The 7,500-nt window shown below is 40.0% G+C and overlaps 1 protein-coding gene and 1 pseudogene across 3 annotated transcripts in view; one reads left to right on the top strand and one right to left on the bottom strand.

Moving 5' to 3' along the window:
• The window catches only part of LOC147008622 (phospholipid-transporting ATPase IA-like), a 449,885-nt gene that overhangs the window by 88,634 nt on the left and 353,751 nt on the right, over nt 1-7,500 (bottom strand). The window lies entirely within an intron of this gene.
• On the top strand, nt 3,477-5,674 carry LOC147008623 (uncharacterized; annotated as a pseudogene).

Genomic DNA, 7,500 nt, shown 5'->3' with positions numbered 1-7,500 from the left:
GTGCCACGATTCGAGTTACGTGGCCGCTCGCACGCCGGCGGGCGTGAATTCGCAACAATATATACATACACACACACACACACACACACACATACACATATATAGATGTTGTAAGGTTTATGGGGTAAATGAGGAATTTAATCGTAAAGGTTGGAAACTCAATGTAAATAAAGTATGAATTTCATTAAAATAGACATTATCAAAGCTTTTCGACTTGCATTCCTCAGGATAAAACCGCAAGCAGATGAAGATTATGCAGCAAACTCTCATTTATGAAGTTGCAATGTAATGTCCTCAACATTGATTGATTGAGAAAAAGAAAGGATGGGATTACCTGATTGGAGGAACCATGGAGCATCATGAATAATAAGTCAGCAGAAATGAAATGGAAATGAATCATTATGAACTAGAAAAAGAGCAATATGAGATTGCAGACCCTCACCAGGACTGCTTTTGTTTGGTGTATTTTGGGTGGCATTTGTGTACTGGTGTGTTACAAAATTAATAAGAGACCTAATTGGAACTTCCACTTTATAACTGCTGGTAGTGATCACCAGGCACCAAGACGTCCCGCTTTGATGCAACCCTGCTTTTATCGGACACCTGACCCTGACCCATGACGTTTTTTAAATTATTATTAATTATTCAATTTAATTTAGAATGGGGTTAAAATAAATTCAATTCAAATCAAATGGAAGACCAAACAGGTACAGTCCTGCATTGGAGTAATCAGAAGGAACCCAAACAAGAAAAAAGCAAAGATGAGATCATCAGGTGGAACCTGGATAGGATTCACATTTCAGCTTTGACTCCTCTATTCTTAAACCCATCCAGGCACAACCAAGTGAGCCTTATTTTAAAAAAAAGAAAAAAAAAGAACCCACATCAAAAAATAAATAATTCTGGCTGCCAGACCATGTGTCCGATCAAGTTGAAATTTAAAACATGTATTCCTCATCGCTACTAAATCATAAATATGAAGTTTCACGTCAGTCGATTAAGTGGTTCCAGAGAAAACATTATTTAATATTTTTCTTCAATATGGCTGCCAAACCATGTGACCTATCAATTATTCCTTAATAATCTTGGTCACCCATGGCTTGGGGAACACTTGTGTGACGTTTCCCCTCAATTTGTCCAGCCGTTCTAGAGAAGAAGATTTTTATAGGTTTTAGGGTAAATCAAATCTGGCTGCCAACCATGTGACCGTTATCATATCATATGTGTGAAACTTTTGTTCCTCCTGGACAGGCGGTCATACATGTAAAGTTTTGCCTCAATTTATTCAGCCATTTCAGAGAAGATATTTAAAGTTTTTTTTGTTTGTTTTACAATATGGCTGCCGAATCACGTGACCGATGACAAACTGAATTTTTTTTCTGTGGACCATTTTATTCCTAGATGACCCTCAAAATTTTTCATCCTGATCGGATGTGGCGTACTACATATGCAATTATGACGTCATAACGAGGGCCCCAATGTCAAAAAAAATCACACTTATTCCTCATGAGGAGTACTTGCGATGTGCCAAGTTTCAATTTTTTCCTTGGTGTTGTTTCAGAGATACAGAAGTCCAAAGTTTTTCCATTTTTCAAACATGGCTGCCACACCACATGACCTATGACGTCATCATTAAAACATTCCACATGAGTATACGCACCAATGGTGAAAATTTTGTCTCAATCTGCCAAGCAGTTGCGGAGAAAACCATGAAAGTTCTGTGCAGACAGACAGACAGACAGACAGACAGACAGTCAATCAAACAAAGACAACGACGACGACGTCGTGTAGAGCACGATACCTACAAAATCCATAAAACAAATTTAACCACAAAAATAATTGGTGGTTGAATTCAATGACCAAATATGCAACTCCTCTTCAAATTTCAAATCAATTGGAAGAACATTGACAATTTTAGAAATTCGGCCTATGTTGTCCTTTTGACTTATATTGACCTCAAAAATAATTAATTGGTGGTTGAATTCAGTGACCTGATGTGCAAATCCTCTTCAAATTTCAAGTCAATCAGACGAAAATTGAGGATTTTAGAAATCCAACCTTAGTTGTTGACTTTGGGTCTATGTTGACCTTTTGGTCGATGTTGACCTCAAAAATAATTAGCTACTTGAATTCACTGATGTGAAACCTATATCCTCTTCAAATTTCAAGTCAATCGGATGAAAATTGAGGATTTTAGAAATACAACCTTCGTAGTAGGGCAGCTAAATCGGCCCCACACACACCCCCTGAGTACTTATGCAAACATACTTTATTAGAATCCTTAAGGTATCTAGTTAACGTTTTTAGATGTTAACAAGAAAATTAGGTTGGTCATGGGGTCTATTTGGCTGCCATCTTTGATTTTGACACACCCAATTATCGAAAAACAGAAGTTTTCATAACTTTTGAACCAAACATGCTAGAAATACAATTGAAGCATCTATTCCATACAATTTTGACATAATGACAAATTTATTTATATCATTTTTAATATCTGATAATCCTTTATGGGTCATACTTCTCAAAATGGTGAAAAAACATGAGAAAAAAAAAAAACATGCCTTAGGTTGGGTCCATGGTGGATAATTGCCACATATAAACTGAGCTTGGCTTCTTCAACCCCGTCAAGAAGCTGAAACTTCGCACAATGGAGGCCAGAAATAAGGAGGCAACACTAACATCCTCCCAGGGAAAGGTGAGAAAATGTCTGAAAAGCAGACATTTCAGAGTTGGCCTTTTCTTTACTTCTGACTGTTGTTAATATTTTTAACCTTCGCCATCGAAGATGAACGGAGGTTACTGTTTTCACCCGTCTGTTTGTTTGTTTGTTTGTTTGTTTGTGAACAGTATTACGGAAAAACTCCTTGACGGATTTCGACGAAACTTCGTGGGGGGATTTGGTATGGTCCAAGGATCATGCCATTAGATTTTAGACTTGGTCCAAAGTCCAATATGGCCGCTATGGCGGCCATTTTGAAAAAATATTTGAATTTTTGGTTTTGCATTTCGACATGTTTTAAGTGATTTCAAACCAAAAAAGAAATTCATTTGTTAGAGAAAAAAAAAAAATTTGCAACTTTTTTCAAAAAAAATTTAGATTTTATTTGAAAAATATTTGATTTTTTTTTTTTTTTTGCATTTCTATGTTTTAAGTGATTTCCAACCCCCAAAAAAATTTGTTAGAGAAAAAAAACAACAAATTTTGCAACTTTTTTTTCAAAAAAATTTCGATTTTTTTTTTTGGGGGGGGGGGCATTTCTACATGCGCGTCAATCTAGTTTAGTTTATTCAATCGTGGTTCAGTAGAGTCTGATCCGTTTTGACCTACAATGAATAGGATATCAGGTTCACTTAAGTGACCCAGCAGTATTGGCGGCGGAGGTTTTGCACTCTACCGAGTGCTCCCCCTTCTAGTTTCTTTATGTTTCAGTGAATCCAGTATCAGGAGCAGGGAGATCTGGCCTTCCAGCTGCTAAGTTTCAACTTATGGATGAGCCCATCAACCTCTCAAAGCTCATGAAGTTCTCCCTCACACCTGTTCCTCACAGCCTTGGCACTCCTGATGGATTTTTTGCAAAGACAAATGAGGCCACCATGCTCCATTATCTCCTGAGTGACCATTCAGATGAAGTGCATTATCCTCAAAATGCACTCTACATCCAGGATGGGAATACCCTTATCCATGGCCCAAAGGACTTGCCATCTAGCTTTGGTGCAATCTGTCTGAAAGTACTTGATCAGATCGTTTCAAAGAAACATGGTTTTGTATTCTCAACTGATTCGTATTTCAAAGACTCCATCAAAGCACAGGAGAGGATATGCCATAGTATGTCACAGAAGCTGCACGTTGATGGCTCCGCCACAAGAAAACCCCCAGATACGAACATATTTCTCCAGAATGATGAGAACAAAAGACAATTGTGTGATGATCTTCTGAGGGTCTGGAGCAGCAGAGATGCAGCTTCAAGACTGGAGGGATGTTCACCTGCTGTGCTCATTGTGCAGGGCAAGGCCTATGAGCTGACATCTCATGATGGCAAGGTTAAAGCATCAGAGATCCACAGCCTGATGTCAAATCAGGAGGAGACAGACACTCGTGTGATCCTCAATCTCAACTATGCTGTAGAGCTTGGCTATAAGAGTGCTGTTATCCGCACACCTGACACAGACATCTTCTTCCTACTTCTGCACTATGCCTTGGATATTAAGCTCAAGATTTACCTTCAGACAGGTGAGAGGATAGACATTTATTCAACTTTTCAAGTAAGGGATCTAATTGAGCTACATTTTTTTGAATGTATTTTTGTTTTGTTTTTTCATACAGGTGTTGGGGAAAGAGAGATGCATTGTGGATGTCACTTCTGTTGCTTGCACACTTTGATGTGACCACTGTACAGCTCTTATAGGTCTCTATTGTTTTACTGGAGAAGATTGCACTAATGCCTTCCACAGCAAAGGAAAGATTGGTCCACTGAAGAAACTCCAGAAGTACCCAAGGTTCCAGGCAGCATTCAAGCAGCTGGGCATATATTGAAGGGTGAAAGACAAGCTGTATGACTGTCTGGAAGAGTTTGTCTGCCTAATGTATGGCTATCATCGCTATCTCTAGTGTGGATGAAGTGCGCACACTGACGCTGCAGAAGATGGTGGGTGCAGAGGAAACACTGACATTCAAATCAATGGTTGAACTTTCTCATCTTCCTCCGTGCAGACACTCCCTAATTCCTCATGTTGACAGGGTCAACTACAGGGTTGGTCAGTGGAAGCATGCTCATTTGCCCATGTATGAACTTCCCAAACCAGAAGATGATCATGGCTGGATGAAGATGGATGGGTTCCTGGAACCTGTGTGGTCACATGGTACAATTCTCTCCCCCAACCCCCCTTCCCTAGTGGACTTCCTGGACACCCCTAAGGAGGAGCAGGAAGAGAATGAAGATATAGATGGTGTCTATGACTGTGAGGAACTGTTTGATTACCTTGATGATGATGACTAATTTTTGTTTATATTATGCTGAAATAGGACATTTTTCTATTTTCTCATTAGGGATGTCATCTAATGTAAAAAATGATGATTTGGTTTAATTTTCTGTGCCATAATTATGCAGAATAAATGCTTAATTTGTGTTTCTCGTCCATTTGGTTCAAAAGTTATGAAAATTTCTGTTTTTCGATAATTGGGCATGTCAAAATCCAAGATGGCAGCCAAATAGACCCCAAGACCAACCTAATTTTCTTGTTAACATCTAAAAATATTAACTAGACACCTTAAGGATTCTAAAAAAGTATGTTTGCATAAGTACTCAGGGGGGGTGTGCGTGGGGCTATTTCACTGCCCTACTATAGTTGTTGATCTTTTGGTTGATGTTGACCTCAAAAATAATTAGCTGGTTGAATTTAGTGAACTGAAACATAAATCCTCTTCGGATAAAAATTGAGGATTTTAGAAATTCCACCAAAGTTGTTGACCTTTGGCATATGTTGACCTTTTGACCTTTCGACCTCCAAAACAATAGGCTTCTTCCTCATGACAAACTCTACCATGTGGTGAAGTTTCGTGAATATCGTTTTTAAATTGTGACCTATAGGCAACAAACAGACAGACAGAAAAACGGACAGACAGAATAACAAAATCGACTGACCAATTATACTTAAAAAAATCTTCGATTTTGCAAGTAACAAACGGACCCAAATGCAATACCTCTTCTTTGGCGAGGGTAATAATGAATAGGTGGTGATGAATCACCAAACACCGGTGGAAACGAAATTTCTCAACTTGGACGTCCAAGAAGGGAAGTACACCAGAGTATTCCATCTCTAAGGTGAATTCTCGGGATGGATGAAGAGAGTTTAGATGTGCCAAGAAGACTTTACATGCTGAGCTTGACTCGAAGACAGCAAAGATGCCATCCACGTGCCAATAAATAATAGATGGGAGGGGGTTGAACTCCATGATGTGGATCTGCAAAGGCACGTTTTTCACAGTAACCCACAAAGATGTTTGCTAAGACAGGGCCTAGAGGGGATCCCATTGCTACACCATTAATCTGAGTATACATTGAATCATTGAAACTGAACTCGACAGGATGGGTCTCTATATTCATTAATTCAACGAGACAGACTCAGAGATCGGTAGAGGTGTCAAGTCACTATGATATAGAAGTTGCGCGCAGATTTCAATCACTTCTGTCAGTGGGACATTCATGAATAGACTGGCTATGTCATAAGAGCACATTGTGGAATTCTCGTTTCGGTGCATGATGGACCGTATAGCGTCGGTGAAGGTGAAGAAATCCTCAATTACTGAGACACAATATGTTCTGAGACACTGCCCAGTGCTGGCTGCAAAAGTTCATAAAGCCATCTGGTGAGTTCATGCTGTGCAGAGTCAGAGAAGGACACTATCTTTCTGAGTCTTTGGCAGACCATACATCCTAGGTCATTGAAATTCAACAGGACTAATTGTCGTAAACCTTCTTACAGAGGTCTCCTCGTTTGCAGAGTTGCAATAGTCTTTTTGCCCTTTGTTTCTCCAAACAAGGTGCGTGGTCACGTTCAGTTATATTTCCCAGGAGTTGTTACTTGGACACCGCTCAAAATCACTGCCATTTTCTCAACGAAGTCACTCTTATTCAGAATAACCACACCAGAGCCTTTGTCTGATTTGCAAATCTGGATTTCAGGAATGGATTTGAGGTCATGCTTGGCAACCAGGCAGTCACGCTGCATTTGGAAATCAGACAAATCGTTTGGAATCCCCCAGTAAACATGAGCGAGATTGGCTAGTCTGGTCTTCAGTGCTTTGTTTGCTTCATTCGATACTGGTACGTACTGGAATAGCTGAGCATACAGAAGCTCGAACTTCGCAAACACCTCCTCTCGCTTGATGTTACGATTTGGCGTACCGAATGTGAAACCATGAGCCAAGCCAAATTCTTCGGTCACAGAGAGTTTATGATCTGACAGATTGAGCGCATGTTTGGAGGGATTACTAATCAGGGATCCAAACCGTTTTTGTTTCAGACCGTCGATCGCACATGAATACTTACTGCACGCGCCTTGCTCAGCTCGTTCATCAATGGAAGCAATGTAACGACAAATGCGAATGAAGTCAAACAGAGACAGGAACCCTCGTGCGATGTTCCATACACGGCGAAGAGGTGAAGAGCATGGCAGAGAACGACCAGTCTGCACTTTGTCCTGTTAATTTCATCCTCCATAAACATACATTTGACTGTCCAACTTCCACTGAGACAAGAATTCTGGATCCTTTTTCCAATACAAATCCTTTGCAGATCCACATACTCAAATTCAACCCCCTTCTATCTATTATTGGTACATGGATGACATCTTTGCTGTCGTCGAGTCAACCTCAGCATGTAAAGTCTTCTTGGCACATCTGACCTCTCTCCATCCATCCCTAGAGTTCACCTTCGAGATGGAATGCTCCGGCATACTTCCGTTCTTGGACGTCTTAGTTGAGAAATCGGCCGACGCTTA

Source organism: Eptatretus burgeri, chromosome 18, assembly GCF_056783735.1.
Source record: "Eptatretus burgeri isolate ZD-2024b chromosome 18, Ebu_testis_v1, whole genome shotgun sequence".
Taxonomy (NCBI): domain Eukaryota; kingdom Metazoa; phylum Chordata; class Myxini; order Myxiniformes; family Myxinidae; genus Eptatretus; species Eptatretus burgeri.
This window is presented reverse-complemented; position numbering and strand designations above follow the sequence as displayed.